Source organism: Hyla sarda, unplaced genomic scaffold (genome assembly GCF_029499605.1).
Source record: "Hyla sarda isolate aHylSar1 unplaced genomic scaffold, aHylSar1.hap1 scaffold_188, whole genome shotgun sequence".
Taxonomy (NCBI): Eukaryota; Metazoa; Chordata; class Amphibia; order Anura; family Hylidae; genus Hyla; species Hyla sarda.
The window spans coordinates 203066-221471 of record NW_026608532.1 but is presented as its reverse complement, the minus strand read 5'-3'; the positions used below and the strand labels follow the sequence as shown (position 1 = coordinate 221471).

The 18406-nt window shown below is 46.1% G+C and overlaps 8 non-coding genes across 8 annotated transcripts; all 8 read right to left on the bottom strand.

Moving 5' to 3' along the window:
* Positions 1 to 973: 973 nt before the first annotated feature.
* LOC130315470 (U2 spliceosomal RNA) lies at positions 974 to 1164 on the bottom strand. Its single transcript, XR_008862954.1, has one exon. It is a non-coding gene; the product is annotated as a U2 spliceosomal RNA (small nuclear RNA).
* A 2082-nt stretch (positions 1165 to 3246) lies between these two features.
* On the bottom strand, positions 3247 to 3437 carry LOC130315503 (U2 spliceosomal RNA). Its single transcript, XR_008862984.1, has one exon. It is a non-coding gene; the product is annotated as a U2 spliceosomal RNA (small nuclear RNA).
* Positions 3438 to 5518: 2081 nt separating this feature from the next.
* On the bottom strand, positions 5519 to 5709 carry LOC130315502 (U2 spliceosomal RNA). Its single transcript, XR_008862983.1, has one exon. It is a non-coding gene; the product is annotated as a U2 spliceosomal RNA (small nuclear RNA).
* Positions 5710 to 7793: 2084 nt separating this feature from the next.
* Positions 7794 to 7984, bottom strand: LOC130315500 (U2 spliceosomal RNA). Its single transcript, XR_008862981.1, has one exon. It is a non-coding gene; the product is annotated as a U2 spliceosomal RNA (small nuclear RNA).
* A 2086-nt stretch (positions 7985 to 10070) lies between these two features.
* On the bottom strand, positions 10071 to 10261 carry LOC130315499 (U2 spliceosomal RNA). Its single transcript, XR_008862980.1, has one exon. It is a non-coding gene; the product is annotated as a U2 spliceosomal RNA (small nuclear RNA).
* A 2079-nt stretch (positions 10262 to 12340) lies between these two features.
* Positions 12341 to 12531, bottom strand: LOC130315498 (U2 spliceosomal RNA). Its single transcript, XR_008862979.1, has one exon. It is a non-coding gene; the product is annotated as a U2 spliceosomal RNA (small nuclear RNA).
* A 2079-nt stretch (positions 12532 to 14610) lies between these two features.
* On the bottom strand, positions 14611 to 14801 carry LOC130315497 (U2 spliceosomal RNA). Its single transcript, XR_008862978.1, has one exon. It is a non-coding gene; the product is annotated as a U2 spliceosomal RNA (small nuclear RNA).
* Positions 14802 to 16888: 2087 nt separating this feature from the next.
* On the bottom strand, positions 16889 to 17079 carry LOC130315495 (U2 spliceosomal RNA). Its single transcript, XR_008862977.1, has one exon. It is a non-coding gene; the product is annotated as a U2 spliceosomal RNA (small nuclear RNA).
* Between the last annotated feature and the right edge of the window lie 1327 nt (positions 17080 to 18406).

The window sequence follows — 18406 nt, the reverse complement described above, 5'->3', positions numbered from 1 at the left end:
ACACTGGGGGATAATTTTCTAAGGATTTATACTGATTTTTCCTGTCTGAATTTGTCGCACAGAAAGTTGCAGGCCAAATATGTGTGACATTTCTGCGACTTTAGCTTCTAGAGCATTTTTACAACATTATACATAGGTGCTGAATACATAAAAAGCGACTGTTCAGCGACAGACAAGTCGCATCGGCTGAAAGTAGGCCAGAATGTCAGTCCATGTTGGAGCAGGTTTAGATACAGTCTAAAGCATAGATCTCAAAGTCTGTGCACAGAATTTAGCAAGGGCCTCGCACCTTCTGATGCATCAGGTAGGTGCACAATAGCATAGCCTAACCCTCTGTACTTTGGTCTATATTGATGCGGGACATAGACAGCCAGCTGATGACCAATCCATTAGTGCAATGGATGGCTGGAAGCATTTGTCTTTGCCTTTGCAATACCACAGAAGCAATGCATGGTCAATGTACAGCAATGACACACCTGTGTGAACAGCCAGGAGACCCCCCCCCCCCCCCCCATGTTATGTTACATAGTTACATAGTTAGTACGGTCGAAAAAAGACATATGTCCATCAAGTTCAACCAGGGAATTAAGGGGTAGGGGTGTGGCGCGATATTGGGGAAGGGATGAGATTTTATATTTCTTCATAAGCATTAATCTTATTTTGTCAATTAGGAACATTCAGCACCCACCCGCTATCAAGGCAGCTGCCTATCATGTCATGCCCTACCTGCACAGGTGTGCTGGCTACTCAAATGATCCAATTAAGGAGGCCATTTAGTCAGCAGCAGCAGAAGTCCTGTGCCTGGACGCTCCAACAGCGGCCAGACACAAGCAGAAGCAGAAGCAGCAGCAGCAGCACCTTTTGTTTTTTGGCTGCAGCAGCAGCAGCAGCAAGGCCCACAGGGCTGGCTAGCTGGCTAGCCAGCAAGCAGGTAGCAATGAAAGTAGGAATCTTTCTTTTTAACCCTGTAAGGGGGTGGTGCACTGTACCCGAAGATACTGCCATATCGGGTCAATGCATAGGGCGACGGAAGCAAGCTTCAAAATCGGCCCCCGTTCTCAAAAATCCATTTAATATATGGTCCCCAGATAGGGGACGTATCAGATATTAAACTGATAAGAACAGATACTACACTTGATCTTAGCCAAAAGGCCGAGAAGCGATAACCGTGAAAGGGGCGGGCCCAACAAGGTCCCCTTCATGGGCACTATCACTGCTTGCTGTCAGGGAGGCTGCCAGACAATTTTCCATGCACACTCTGGGCTGGGGGGCAGTCAACCACCAGTACACACAGCAGAACCTAAACCCATACCATTATTGCTAAGCAGCAAGACAGGGGCCCATTGCACTCCCACGGGGCCTTTTTAAATGCAATCCATAACCCGGATTTGCCAGGAACCCTTCTTACTCCTCCTACTTGCATGTGACACTGGGCTTAGGATCTGCATAGGAAACACACACACAAGCACACACCTACCTTTGTTGCCTGCAGATGCCTCCTTGGCTGTCCCCAAACGGTATCAAACCAACACCCACGGGAAGCTGTAAGCATAGAGGACATGCCTGCACCCCATTGGACTTACCTGTGTGGGTTAAACCCGGGTTATTTGACAACCTATGGCGGTGATGGTTCTGCTCAGGCAGAGCAGTGCTGATGCTCCTCATAAAGCTGTCGCTGCTGTGAAGGTTCTAGGTGACATCACAAATCCCTATGGTTACATACACAACAAAGCTGGGTTGTTGTTGTTTACACTCTGCAAGGCCTGTGGAAGTGAGTGACATCATAGCACTGTAGTTCTGAGGGTTCTAGATGGATGCAACAATCTCCTGTTGCTTCTATGAAGGCCATAATAGACGACATCACCAAACAGCTCCATAGTCACATACACAGCAAAGGAGAGATGTTGTTTACACCTAGTGATGTCAGTGGTATTGAGTGACATCACAGCACAGTGCTAAGGCTCCTGGGCCTGGACACAGCAGCGGCTGCAATATCTCAACGGAGAATACGTTTATATATATGTGTGTGTGTGCGCGTATATATATATATATATATATATATATATATATATATATATTTCTCCGCCGAAATCACTTTTAAACCCATTTCCACCTTTTTTTCCCTTCTCTTCCTCTTACTTTTTTTTCACGTTTTTTTACGTTTTTCTCCTTTTCGCCTCTTTTCTGGGCGTATTATTCTTCTTTTTCTTCTTTTTTTTCGTCTAATGCATACCCCATCAGTGCAGCAATGCTTATTCAATACCGCCAGCAGATGGAGACACTGGGGGATAATTTTCTAAGGATTTATACTGATTTTTCCTGTCTGAATTTGTCGCACAGAAAGTTGCAGGCCAAATATGTGTGACATTTCTGCGACTTTAGCTTCTAGAGCATTTTTACAACATTATACATAGGTGCTGAATACATAAAAAGCGACTGTTCAGCGACAGACAAGTCGCATCGGCTGAAAGTAGGCCAGAATGTCAGTCCATGTTGGAGCAGGTTTAGATACAGTCTAAAGCATAGATCTCAAAGTCTGTGCACAGAATTTAGCAAGGGCCTCGCACCTTCTGATGCATCAGGTAGGTGCACAATAGCATAGCCTAACCCTCTGTACTTTGGTCTATATTGATGCGGGACATAGACAGCCAGCTGATGACCAATCCATTAGTGCAATGGATGGCTGGAAGCATTTGTCTTTGCCTTTGCAATACCACAGAAGCAATGCATGGTCAATGTACAGCAATGACACACCTGTGTGAACAGCCAGGAGACCCCCCCCCCCCATGTTATGTTACATAGTTACATAGTTAGTACGGTCGAAAAAAGACATATGTCCATCAAGTTCAACCAGGGAATTAAGGGGTAGGGGTGTGGCGCGATATTGGGGAAGGGATGAGATTTTATATTTCTTCATAAGCATTAATCTTATTTTGTCAATTAGGAACATTCAGCACCCACCCGCTATCAAGGCAGCTGCCTATCATGTCATGCCCTACCTGCACAGGTGTGCTGGCTACTCAAATGATCCAATTAAGGAGGCCATTTAGTCAGCAGCAGCAGAAGTCCTGTGCCTGGACGCTCCAACAGCGGCCAGACACAAGCAGAAGCAGAAGCAGCAGCAGCACCACCTTTTGTTTTTTGGCTGCAGCAGCAGCAGCAGCAAGGCCCACAGGGCTGGCTAGCTGGCTAGCCAGCAAGCAGGTAGCAATGAAAGTAGGAATCTTTCTTTTTAACCCTGTAAGGGGGTGGTGCACTGTACCCGAAGATACTGCCATATCGGGTCAATGCATAGGGCGACGGAAGCAAGCTTCGAAATCGGCCCCCGTTCTCAAAAATCCATTTAATATATGGTCCCCAGATAGGGGACGTATCAGATATTAAACTGATAAGAACAGATACTACACTTGATCTTAGCCAAAAGGCCGAGAAGCGATAACCGTGAAAGGGGCGGGCCCAACAAGGTCCCCTTCATGGGCACTATCACTGCTTGCTGTCAGGGAGGCTGCCAGACAATTTTCCATGCACACTCTGGGCTGGGGGGCAGTCAACCACCAGTACACACAGCAGAACCTAAACCCATACCATTATTGCTAAGCAGCAAGACAGGGGCCCATTGCACTCCCACGGGGCCTTTTTAAATGCAATCCATAACCCGGATTTGCCAGGAACCCTTCTTACTCCTCCTACTTGCATGTGACACTGGGCTTAGGATCTGCATAGGAAACACACACACAAGCACACACCTACCTTTGTTGCCTGCAGATGCCTCCTTGGCTGTCCCCAAACGGTATCAAACCAACACCCACGGGAAGCTGTAAGCATAGAGGACATGCCTGCACCCCATTGGACTTACCTGTGTGGGTTAAACCCGGGTTATTTGACAACCTATGGCGGTGATGGTTCTGCTCAGGCAGAGCAGTGCTGATGCTCCTCATAAAGCTGTCGCTGCTGTGAAGGTTCTAGGTGACATCACAAATCCCTATGGTTACATACACAACAAAGCTGGGTTGTTGTTGTTTACACTCTGCAAGGCCTGTGGAAGTGAGTGACATCATAGCACTGTAGTTCTGAGGGTTCTAGATGGATGCAACAATCTCCTGTTGCTTCTATGAAGGCCATAATAGACGACATCACCAAACAGCTCCATAGTCACATACACAGCAAAGGAGAGATGTTGTTTACACCTAGTGATGTCAGTGGTATTGAGTGACATCACAGCACAGTGCTAAGGCTCCTGGGCCTGGACACAGCAGCGGCTGCAATATCTCAACGGAGAATACGTTTATATATATGTGTGTGTGTGCGCGTATATATATATATATATATATATATATATATATATATATATATATTTCTCCGCCGAAATCACTTTTAAACCCATTTCCACCTTTTTTTCCCTTCTCTTCCTCTTACTTTTTTTTCACGTTTTTTTACGTTTTTCTCCTTTTCGCCTCTTTTCTGGGCGTATTATTCTTCTTTTTCTTCTTTTTTTTCGTCTAATGCATACCCCATCAGTGCAGCAATGCTTATTCAATACCGCCAGCAGATGGAGACACTGGGGGATAATTTTCTAAGGATTTATACTGATTTTTCCTGTCTGAATTTGTCGCACAGAAAGTTGCAGGCCAAATATGTGTGACATTTCTGCGACTTTAGCTTCTAGAGCATTTTTACAACATTATACATAGGTGCTGAATACATAAAAAGCGACTGTTCAGCGACAGACAAGTCGCATCGGCTGAAAGTAGGCCAGAATGTCAGTCCATGTTGGAGCAGGTTTAGATACAGTCTAAAGCATAGATCTCAAAGTCTGTGCACAGAATTTAGCAAGGGCCTCGCACCTTCTGATGCATCAGGTAGGTGCACAATAGCATAGCCTAACCCTCTGTACTTTGGTCTATATTGATGCGGGACATAGACAGCCAGCTGATGACCAATCCATTAGTGCAATGGATGGCTGGAAGCATTTGTCTTTGCCTTTGCAATACCACAGAAGCAATGCATGGTCAATGTACAGCAATGACACACCTGTGTGAACAGCCAGGAGACCCCCCCCCCCCCATGTTATGTTACATAGTTACATAGTTAGTACGGTCGAAAAAAGACATATGTCCATCAAGTTCAACCAGGGAATTAAGGGGTAGGGGTGTGGCGCGATATTGGGGAAGGGATGAGATTTTATATTTCTTCATAAGCATTAATCTTATTTTGTCAATTAGGAACATTCAGCACCCACCCGCTATCAAGGCAGCTGCCTATCATGTCATGCCCTACCTGCACAGGTGTGCTGGCTACTCAAATGATCCAATTAAGGAGGCCATTTAGTCAGCAGCAGCAGAAGTCCTGTGCCTGGACGCTCCAACAGCGGCCAGACACAAGCAGAAGCAGCAGCAGCACCACCTTTTGTTTTTTGGCTGCAGCAGCAGCAGCAGCAAGGCCCACAGGGCTGGCTAGCTGGCTAGCCAGCAAGCAGGTAGCAATGAAAGTAGGAATCTTTCTTTTTAACCCTGTAAGGGGGTGGTGCACTGTACCCGAAGATACTGCCATATCGGGTCAATGCATAGGGCGACGGAAGCAAGCTTCGAAATCGGCCCCCGTTCTCAAAAATCCATTTAATATATGGTCCCCAGATAGGGGACGTATCAGATATTAAACTGATAAGAACAGATACTACACTTGATCTTAGCCAAAAGGCCGAGAAGCGATAACCGTGAAAGGGGCGGGCCCAACAAGGTCCCCTTCATGGGCACTATCACTGCTTGCTGTCAGGGAGGCTGCCAGACAATTTTCCATGCACACTCTGGGCTGGGGGGCAGTCAACCACCAGTACACACAGCAGAACCTAAACCCATACCATTATTGCTAAGCAGCAAGACAGGGGCCCATTGCACTCCCACGGGGCCTTTTTAAATGCAATCCATAACCCGGATTTGCCAGGAACCCTTCTTACTCCTCCTACTTGCATGTGACACTGGGCTTAGGATCTGCATAGGAAACACACACACAAGCACACACCTACCTTTGTTGCCTGCAGATGCCTCCTTGGCTGTCCCCAAACGGTATCAAACCAACACCCACGGGAAGCTGTAAGCATAGAGGACATGCCTGCACCCCATTGGACTTACCTGTGTGGGTTAAACCCGGGTTATTTGACAACCTATGGCGGTGATGGTTCTGCTCAGGCAGAGCAGTGCTGATGCTCCTCATAAAGCTGTCGCTGCTGTGAAGGTTCTAGGTGACATCACAAATCCCTATGGTTACATACACAACAAAGCTGGGTTGTTGTTGTTTACACTCTGCAAGGCCTGTGGAAGTGAGTGACATCATAGCACTGTAGTTCTGAGGGTTCTAGATGGATGCAACAATCTCCTGTTGCTTCTATGAAGGCCATAATAGACGACATCACCAAACAGCTCCATAGTCACATACACAGCAAAGGAGAGATGTTGTTTACACCTAGTGATGTCAGTGGTATTGAGTGACATCACAGCACAGTGCTAAGGCTCCTGGGCCTGGACACAGCAGCGGCTGCAATATCTCAACGGAGAATACGTTTATATATATGTGTGTGTGTGCGCGTATATATATATATATATATATATATATATATATATATATATATTTCTCCGCCGAAATCACTTTTAAACCCATTTCCACCTTTTTTTCCCTTCTCTTCCTCTTACTTTTTTTTCACGTTTTTTTACGTTTTTCTCCTTTTCGCCTCTTTTCTGGGCGTATTATTCTTCTTTTTCTTCTTTTTTTTCGTCTAATGCATACCCCATCAGTGCAGCAATGCTTATTCAATACCGCCAGCAGATGGAGACACTGGGGGATAATTTTCTAAGGATTTATACTGATTTTTCCTGTCTGAATTTGTCGCACAGAAAGTTGCAGGCCAAATATGTGTGACATTTCTGCGACTTTAGCTTCTAGAGCATTTTTACAACATTATACATAGGTGCTGAATACATAAAAAGCGACTGTTCAGCGACAGACAAGTCGCATCGGCTGAAAGTAGGCCAGAATGTCAGTCCATGTTGGAGCAGGTTTAGATACAGTCTAAAGCATAGATCTCAAAGTCTGTGCACAGAATTTAGCAAGGGCCTCGCACCTTCTGATGCATCAGGTAGGTGCACAATAGCATAGCCTAACCCTCTGTACTTTGGTCTATATTGATGCGGGACATAGACAGCCAGCTGATGACCAATCCATTAGTGCAATGGATGGCTGGAAGCATTTGTCTTTGCCTTTGCAATACCACAGAAGCAATGCATGGTCAATGTACAGCAATGACACACCTGTGTGAACAGCCAGGAGACCCCCCCCCCCCATGTTATGTTACATAGTTACATAGTTAGTACGGTCGAAAAAAGACATATGTCCATCAAGTTCAACCAGGGAATTAAGGGGTAGGGGTGTGGCGCGATATTGGGGAAGGGATGAGATTTTATATTTCTTCATAAGCATTAATCTTATTTTGTCAATTAGGAACATTCAGCACCCACCCGCTATCAAGGCAGCTGCCTATCATGTCATGCCCTACCTGCACAGGTGTGCTGGCTACTCAAATGATCCAATTAAGGAGGCCATTTAGTCAGCAGCAGCAGAAGTCCTGTGCCTGGACGCTCCAACAGCGGCCAGACACAAGCAGAAGCAGAAGCAGCAGCAGCACCACCTTTTGTTTTTTGGCTGCAGCAGCAGCAGCAGCAAGGCCCACAGGGCTGGCTAGCTGGCTAGCCAGCAAGCAGGTAGCAATGAAAGTAGGAATCTTTCTTTTTAACCCTGTAAGGGGGTGGTGCACTGTACCCGAAGATACTGCCATATCGGGTCAATGCATAGGGCGACGGAAGCAAGCTTCGAAATCGGCCCCCGTTCTCAAAAATCCATTTAATATATGGTCCCCAGATAGGGGACGTATCAGATATTAAACTGATAAGAACAGATACTACACTTGATCTTAGCCAAAAGGCCGAGAAGCGATAACCGTGAAAGGGGCGGGCCCAACAAGGTCCCCTTCATGGGCACTATCACTGCTTGCTGTCAGGGAGGCTGCCAGACAATTTTCCATGCACACTCTGGGCTGGGGGGCAGTCAACCACCAGTACACACAGCAGAACCTAAACCCATACCATTATTGCTAAGCAGCAAGACAGGGGCCCATTGCACTCCCACGGGGCCTTTTTAAATGCAATCCATAACCCGGATTTGCCAGGAACCCTTCTTACTCCTCCTACTTGCATGTGACACTGGGCTTAGGATCTGCATAGGAAACACACACACAAGCACACACCTACCTTTGTTGCCTGCAGATGCCTCCTTGGCTGTCCCCAAACGGTATCAAACCAACACCCACGGGAAGCTGTAAGCATAGAGGACATGCCTGCACCCCATTGGACTTACCTGTGTGGGTTAAACCCGGGTTATTTGACAACCTATGGCGGTGATGGTTCTGCTCAGGCAGAGCAGTGCTGATGCTCCTCATAAAGCTGTCGCTGCTGTGAAGGTTCTAGGTGACATCACAAATCCCTATGGTTACATACACAACAAAGCTGGGTTGTTGTTGTTTACACTCTGCAAGGCCTGTGGAAGTGAGTGACATCATAGCACTGTAGTTCTGAGGGTTCTAGATGGATGCAACAATCTCCTGTTGCTTCTATGAAGGCCATAATAGACGACATCACCAAACAGCTCCATAGTCACATACACAGCAAAGGAGAGATGTTGTTTACACCTAGTGATGTCAGTGGTATTGAGTGACATCACAGCACAGTGCTAAGGCTCCTGGGCCTGGACACAGCAGCGGCTGCAATATCTCAACGGAGAATACGTTTATATATATGTGTGTGTGTGCGCGTATATATATATATATATATATATATATATATATATATATATATATATCTCCGCCGAAATCACTTTTAAACCCATTTCCACCTTTTTTTCCCTTCTCTTCCTCTTACTTTTTTTTCACGTTTTTTTACGTTTTTCTCCTTTTCGCCTCTTTTCTGGGCGTATTATTCTTCTTTTTCTTCTTTTTTTTCGTCTAATGCATACCCCATCAGTGCAGCAATGCTTATTCAATACCGCCAGCAGATGGAGACACTGGGGGATAATTTTCTAAGGATTTATACTGATTTTTCCTGTCTGAATTTGTCGCACAGAAAGTTGCAGGCCAAATATGTGTGACATTTCTGCGACTTTAGCTTCTAGAGCATTTTTACAACATTATACATAGGTGCTGAATACATAAAAAGCGACTGTTCAGCGACAGACAAGTCGCATCGGCTGAAAGTAGGCCAGAATGTCAGTCCATGTTGGAGCAGGTTTAGATACAGTCTAAAGCATAGATCTCAAAGTCTGTGCACAGAATTTAGCAAGGGCCTCGCACCTTCTGATGCATCAGGTAGGTGCACAATAGCATAGCCTAACCCTCTGTACTTTGGTCTATATTGATGCGGGACATAGACAGCCAGCTGATGACCAATCCATTAGTGCAATGGATGGCTGGAAGCATTTGTCTTTGCCTTTGCAATACCACAGAAGCAATGCATGGTCAATGTACAGCAATGACACACCTGTGTGAACAGCCAGGAGACCCCCCCCCCCCATGTTATGTTACATAGTTACATAGTTAGTACGGTCGAAAAAAGACATATGTCCATCAAGTTCAACCAGGGAATTAAGGGGTAGGGGTGTGGCGCGATATTGGGGAAGGGATGAGATTTTATATTTCTTCATAAGCATTAATCTTATTTTGTCAATTAGGAACATTCAGCACCCACCCGCTATCAAGGCAGCTGCCTATCATGTCATGCCCTACCTGCACAGGTGTGCTGGCTACTCAAATGATCCAATTAAGGAGGCCATTTAGTCAGCAGCAGCAGAAGTCCTGTGCCTGGACGCTCCAACAGCGGCCAGACACAAGCAGAAGCAGAAGCAGCAGCAGCACCACCTTTTGTTTTTTGGCTGCAGCAGCAGCAGCAGCAAGGCCCACAGGGCTGGCTAGCTGGCTAGCCAGCAAGCAGGTAGCAATGAAAGTAGGAATCTTTCTTTTTAACCCTGTAAGGGGGTGGTGCACTGTACCCGAAGATACTGCCATATCGGGTCAATGCATAGGGCGACGGAAGCAAGCTTCGAAATCGGCCCCCGTTCTCAAAAATCCATTTAATATATGGTCCCCAGATAGGGGACGTATCAGATATTAAACTGATAAGAACAGATACTACACTTGATCTTAGCCAAAAGGCCGAGAAGCGATAACCGTGAAAGGGGCGGGCCCAACAAGGTCCCCTTCATGGGCACTATCACTGCTTGCTGTCAGGGAGGCTGCCAGACAATTTTCCATGCACACTCTGGGCTGGGGGGCAGTCAACCACCAGTACACACAGCAGAACCTAAACCCATACCATTATTGCTAAGCAGCAAGACAGGGGCCCATTGCACTCCCACGGGGCCTTTTTAAATGCAATCCATAACCCGGATTTGCCAGGAACCCTTCTTACTCCTCCTACTTGCATGTGACACTGGGCTTAGGATCTGCATAGGAAACACACACACAAGCACACACCTACCTTTGTTGCCTGCAGATGCCTCCTTGGCTGTCCCCAAACGGTATCAAACCAACACCCACGGGAAGCTGTAAGCATAGAGGACATGCCTGCACCCCATTGGACTTACCTGTGTGGGTTAAACCCGGGTTATTTGACAACCTATGGCGGTGATGGTTCTGCTCAGGCAGAGCAGTGCTGATGCTCCTCATAAAGCTGTCGCTGCTGTGAAGGTTCTAGGTGACATCACAAATCCCTATGGTTACATACACAACAAAGCTGGGTTGTTGTTGTTTACACTCTGCAAGGCCTGTGGAAGTGAGTGACATCATAGCACTGTAGTTCTGAGGGTTCTAGATGGATGCAACAATCTCCTGTTGCTTCTATGAAGGCCATAATAGACGACATCACCAAACAGCTCCATAGTCACATACACAGCAAAGGAGAGATGTTGTTTACACCTAGTGATGTCAGTGGTATTGAGTGACATCACAGCACAGTGCTAAGGCTCCTGGGCCTGGACACAGCAGCGGCTGCAATATCTCAACGGAGAATACGTTTATATATATGTGTGTGTGTGCGCGTATATATATATATATATATATATATATATATATATATATATATATTCTCCGCCGAAATCACTTTTAACCCATTTCCACCTTTTTTTCCCTTCTCTTCCTCTTACTTTTTTTTCACGTTTTTTTACGTTTTTCTCCTTTTCGCCTCTTTTCTGGGCGTATTATTCTTCTTTTTCTTCTTTTTTTTCGTCTAATGCATACCCCATCAGTGCAGCAATGCTTATTCAATACCGCCAGCAGATGGAGACACTGGGGGATAATTTTCTAAGGATTTATACTGATTTTTCCTGTCTGAATTTGTCGCACAGAAAGTTGCAGGCCAAATATGTGTGACATTTCTGCGACTTTAGCTTCTAGAGCATTTTTACAACATTATACATAGGTGCTGAATACATAAAAAGCGACTGTTCAGCGACAGACAAGTCGCATCGGCTGAAAGTAGGCCAGAATGTCAGTCCATGTTGGAGCAGGTTTAGATACAGTCTAAAGCATAGATCTCAAAGTCTGTGCACAGAATTTAGCAAGGGCCTCGCACCTTCTGATGCATCAGGTAGGTGCACAATAGCATAGCCTAACCCTCTGTACTTTGGTCTATATTGATGCGGGACATAGACAGCCAGCTGATGACCAATCCATTAGTGCAATGGATGGCTGGAAGCATTTGTCTTTGCCTTTGCAATACCACAGAAGCAATGCATGGTCAATGTACAGCAATGACACACCTGTGTGAACAGCCAGGAGACCCCCCCCCCCCCATGTTATGTTACATAGTTACATAGTTAGTACGGTCGAAAAAAGACATATGTCCATCAAGTTCAACCAGGGAATTAAGGGGTAGGGGTGTGGCGCGATATTGGGGAAGGGATGAGATTTTATATTTCTTCATAAGCATTAATCTTATTTTGTCAATTAGGAACATTCAGCACCCACCCGCTATCAAGGCAGCTGCCTATCATGTCATGCCCTACCTGCACAGGTGTGCTGGCTACTCAAATGATCCAATTAAGGAGGCCATTTAGTCAGCAGCAGCAGAAGTCCTGTGCCTGGACGCTCCAACAGCGGCCAGACACAAGCAGAAGCAGCAGCAGCACCACCTTTTGTTTTTTGGCTGCAGCAGCAGCAGCAGCAAGGCCCACAGGGCTGGCTAGCTGGCTAGCCAGCAAGCAGGTAGCAATGAAAGTAGGAATCTTTCTTTTTAACCCTGTAAGGGGGTGGTGCACTGTACCCGAAGATACTGCCATATCGGGTCAATGCATAGGGCGACGGAAGCAAGCTTCGAAATCGGCCCCCGTTCTCAAAAATCCATTTAATATATGGTCCCCAGATAGGGGACGTATCAGATATTAAACTGATAAGAACAGATACTACACTTGATCTTAGCCAAAAGGCCGAGAAGCGATAACCGTGAAAGGGGCGGGCCCAACAAGGTCCCCTTCATGGGCACTATCACTGCTTGCTGTCAGGGAGGCTGCCAGACAATTTTCCATGCACACTCTGGGCTGGGGGGCAGTCAACCACCAGTACACACAGCAGAACCTAAACCCATACCATTATTGCTAAGCAGCAAGACAGGGGCCCATTGCACTCCCACGGGGCCTTTTTAAATGCAATCCATAACCCGGATTTGCCAGGAACCCTTCTTACTCCTCCTACTTGCATGTGACACTGGGCTTAGGATCTGCATAGGAAACACACACACAAGCACACACCTACCTTTGTTGCCTGCAGATGCCTCCTTGGCTGTCCCCAAACGGTATCAAACCAACACCCACGGGAAGCTGTAAGCATAGAGGACATGCCTGCACCCCATTGGACTTACCTGTGTGGGTTAAACCCGGGTTATTTGACAACCTATGGCGGTGATGGTTCTGCTCAGGCAGAGCAGTGCTGATGCTCCTCATAAAGCTGTCGCTGCTGTGAAGGTTCTAGGTGACATCACAAATCCCTATGGTTACATACACAACAAAGCTGGGTTGTTGTTGTTTACACTCTGCAAGGCCTGTGGAAGTGAGTGACATCATAGCACTGTAGTTCTGAGGGTTCTAGATGGATGCAACAATCTCCTGTTGCTTCTATGAAGGCCATAATAGACGACATCACCAAACAGCTCCATAGTCACATACACAGCAAAGGAGAGATGTTGTTTACACCTAGTGATGTCAGTGGTATTGAGTGACATCACAGCACAGTGCTAAGGCTCCTGGGCCTGGACACAGCAGCGGCTGCAATATCTCAACGGAGAATACGTTTATATATATGTGTGTGTGTGCGCGTATATATATATATATATATATATATATATATATATTTCTCCGCCGAAATCACTTTTAAACCCATTTCCACCTTTTTTTCCCTTCTCTTCCTCTTACTTTTTTTTCACGTTTTTTTACGTTTTTCTCCTTTTCGCCTCTTTTCTGGGCGTATTATTCTTCTTTTTCTTCTTTTTTTTCGTCTAATGCATACCCCATCAGTGCAGCAATGCTTATTCAATACCGCCAGCAGATGGAGACACTGGGGGATAATTTTCTAAGGATTTATACTGATTTTTCCTGTCTGAATTTGTCGCACAGAAAGTTGCAGGCCAAATATGTGTGACATTTCTGCGACTTTAGCTTCTAGAGCATTTTTACAACATTATACATAGGTGCTGAATACATAAAAAGCGACTGTTCAGCGACAGACAAGTCGCATCGGCTGAAAGTAGGCCAGAATGTCAGTCCATGTTGGAGCAGGTTTAGATACAGTCTAAAGCATAGATCTCAAAGTCTGTGCACAGAATTTAGCAAGGGCCTCGCACCTTCTGATGCATCAGGTAGGTGCACAATAGCATAGCCTAACCCTCTGTACTTTGGTCTATATTGATGCGGGACATAGACAGCCAGCTGATGACCAATCCATTAGTGCAATGGATGGCTGGAAGCATTTGTCTTTGCCTTTGCAATACCACAGAAGCAATGCATGGTCAATGTACAGCAATGACACACCTGTGTGAACAGCCAGGAGACCCCCCCCCCCCATGTTATGTTACATAGTTACATAGTTAGTACGGTCGAAAAAAGACATATGTCCATCAAGTTCAACCAGGGAATTAAGGGGTAGGGGTGTGGCGCGATATTGGGGAAGGGATGAGATTTTATATTTCTTCATAAGCATTAATCTTATTTTGTCAATTAGGAACATTCAGCACCCACCCGCTATCAAGGCAGCTGCCTATCATGTCATGCCCTACCTGCACAGGTGTGCTGGCTACTCAAATGATCCAATTAAGGAGGCCATTTAGTCAGCAGCAGCAGAAGTCCTGTGCCTGGACGCTCCAACAGCGGCCAGACACAAGCAGAAGCAGAAGCAGCAGCAGCACCACCTTTTGTTTTTTGGCTGCAGCAGCAGCAGCAGCAGCAAGGCCCACAGGGCTGGCTAGCTGGCTAGCCAGCAAGCAGGTAGCAATGAAAGTAGGAATCTTTCTTTTTAACCCTGTAAGGGGGTGGTGCACTGTACCCGAAGATACTGCCATATCGGGTCAATGCATAGGGCGACGGAAGCAAGCTTCGAAATCGGCCCCCGTTCTCAAAAATCCATTTAATATATGGTCCCCAGATAGGGGACGTATCAGATATTAAACTGATAAGAACAGATACTACACTTGATCTTAGCCAAAAGGCCGAGAAGCGATAACCGTGAAAGGGGCGGGCCCAACAAGGTCCCCTTCATGGGCACTATCACTGCTTGCTGTCAGGGAGGCTGCCAGACAATTTTCCATGCACACTCTGGGCTGGGGGGCAGTCAACCACCAGTACACACAGCAGAACCTAAACCCATACCATTATTGCTAAGCAGCAAGACAGGGGCCCATTGCACTCCCACGGGGCCTTTTTAAATGCAATCCATAACCCGGATTTGCCAGGAACCCTTCTTACTCCTCCTACTTGCATGTGACACTGGGCTTAGGATCTGCATAGGAAACACACACACAAGCACACACCTACCTTTGTTGCCTGCAGATGCCTCCTTGGCTGTCCCCAAACGGTATCAAACCAACACCCACGGGAAGCTGTAAGCATAGAGGACATGCCTGCACCCCATTGGACTTACCTGTGTGGGTTAAACCCGGGTTATTTGACAACCTATGGCGGTGATGGTTCTGCTCAGGCAGAGCAGTGCTGATGCTCCTCATAAAGCTGTCGCTGCTGTGAAGGTTCTAGGTGACATCACAAATCCCTATGGTTACATACACAACAAAGCTGGGTTGTTGTTGTTTACACTCTGCAAGGCCTGTGGAAGTGAGTGACATCATAGCACTGTAGTTCTGAGGGTTCTAGATGGATGCAACAATCTCCTGTTGCTTCTATGAAGGCCATAATAGACGACATCACCAAACAGCTCCATAGTCACATACACAGCAAAGGAGAGATGTTGTTTACACCTAGTGATGTCAGTGGTATTGAGTGACATCACAGCACAGTGCTAAGGCTCCTGGGCCTGGACACAGCAGCGGCTGCAATATCTCAACGGAGAATACGTTTATATATATGTGTGTGTGTGCGCGTATATATATATATATATATATATATATATATATATATATATATATTTCTCCGCCGAAATCACTTTTAAACCCATTTCCACCTTTTTTTCCCTTCTCTTCCTCTTACTTTTTTTTCACGTTTTTTTACGTTTTTCTCCTTTTCGCCTCTTTTCTGGGCGTATTATTCTTCTTTTTCTTCTTTTTTTTCGTCTAATGCATACCCCATCAGTGCAGCAATGCTTATTCAATACCGCCAGCAGATGGAGACACTGGGGGATAATTTTCTAAGGATTTATACTGATTTTTCCTGTCTGAATTTGTCGCACAGAAAGTTGCAGGCCAAATATGTGTGACATTTCTGCGACTTTAGCTTCTAGAGCATTTTTACAACATTATACATAGGTGCTGAATACATAAAAAGCGACTGTTCAGCGACAGACAAGTCGCATCGGCTGAAAGTAGGCCAGAATGTCAGTCCATGTTGGAGCAGGTTTAGATACAGTCTAAAGCATAGATCTCAAAGTCTGTGCACAGAATTTAGCAAGGGCCTCGCACCTTCTGATGCATCAGGTAGGTGCACAATAGCATAGCCTAACCCTCTGTACTTTGGTCTATATTGATGCGGGACATAGACAGCCAGCTGATGACCAATCCATTAGTGCAATGGATGGCTGGAAGCATTTGTCTTTGCCTTTGCAATACCACAGAAGCAATGCATGGTCAATGTACAGCAATGACACACCTGTGTGAACAGCCAGGAGACCCCCCCCCCCCCATGTTATGTTACATAGTTACATAGTTAGTACGGTCGAAAAAAGACATATGTCCATCAAGTTCAACCAGGGAATTAAGGGGTAGGGGTGTGGCGCGATATTGGGGAAGGGATGAGATTTTATATTTCTTCATAAGCATTAATCTTATTTTGTCAATTAGGAACATTCAGCACCCACCCGCTATCAAGGCAGCTGCCTATCATGTCATGCCCTACCTGCACAGGTGTGCTGGCTACTCAAATGATCCAATTAAGGAGGCCATTTAGTCAGCAGCAGCAGAAGTCCTGTGCCTGGACGCTCCAACAGCGGCCAGACACAAGCAGAAGCAGAAGCAGCAGCAGCAGCACCTTTTGTTTTTTGGCTGCAGCAGCAGCAGCAGCAAGGCCCACAGGGCTGGCTAGCTGGCTAGCCAGCAAGCAGGTAGCAATGAAAGTAGGAATCTTTCTTTTTAACCCTGTAAGGGGGTGGTGCACTGTACCCGAAGATACTGCCATATCGGGTCAATGCATAGGGCGACGGAAGCAAGCTTCGAAATCGGCCCCCGTTCTCAAAAATCCATTTAATATATGGTCCCCAGATAGGGGACGTATCAGATATTAAACTGATAAGAACAGATACTACACTTGATCTTAGCCAAAAGGCCGAGAAGCGATAACCGTGAAAGGGGCGGGCCCAACAAGGTCCCCTTCATGGGCACTATCACTGCTTGCTGTCAGGGAGGCTGCCAGACAATTTTCCATGCACACTCTGGGCTGGGGGGCAGTCAATTACCAGTACACACAGCAGAACCTAAACCCATACCATTATTGCTAAGCAGCAAGACAGGGGCCCATTGCACTCCCACGGGGCCTTTTTAAATGCAATCCATAACCCGGATTTGCCAGGAACCCTTCTTACTCCTCCTACTTGCATGTGACACTGGGCTTAGGATCTGCATAGGAAACACACACACAAGCACACACCTACCTTTGTTGCCTGCAGATGCCTCCTTGGCTGTCCCCAAACGGTATCAAACCAACACCCACGGGAAGCTGTAAGCATAGAGGACATGCCTGCACCCCATTGGACTTACCTGTGTGGGTTAAACCCGGGTTATTTGACAACCTATGGCGGTGATGGTTCTGCTCAGGCAGAGCAGTGCTGATGCTCCTCATAAAGCTGTCGCTGCTGTGAAGGTTCTAGGTGACATCACAAATCCCTATGGTTACATACACAACAAAGCTGGGTTGTTGTTGTTTACACTCTGCAAGGCCTGTGGAAGTGAGTGACATCATAGCACTGTAGTTCTGAGGGTTCTAGATGGATGCAACAATCTCCTGTTGCTTCTATGAAGGCCATAATAGACGACATCACCAAACAGCTCCATAGTCACATACACAGCAAAGGAGAGATGTTGTTTACACCTAGTGATGTCAGTGGTATTGAGTGACATCACAGCACAGTGCTAAGGCTCCTGGGCCTGGACACAGCAGCGGCTGCAATATCTCAACGGAGAATACGTTTATATATATGTGTGTGTGTGCGCGTATATATATATATATATATATATATATATATATATATATATATTTCTCCGCCGAAATCACTTTTAAACCCATTTCCACCTTTTTTTCCCTTCTCTTCCTCTTACTTTTTTTTCACGTTTTTTTACGTTTTTCTCCTTTTCGCCTCTTTTCTGGGCGTATTATTCTTCTTTTTCTTCTTTTTTTTCGTCTAATGCATACCCCATCAGTGCAGCAATGCTTATTCAATACCGCCAGCAGATGGAGACACTGGGGGATGATTTTCTAAGGATTTATACTGATTTTTCCTGTCTGAATTTGTCGCACAGAAAGTTGCAGGCCAAATATGTGTGACATTTCTGCGACTTTAGCTTCTAGAGCATTTTTACAACATTATACATAGGTGCTGAATACATAAAAAGCGACTGTTCAGCGACAGACAAGTCGCATCGGCTGAAAGTAGGCCAGAATGTCAGTC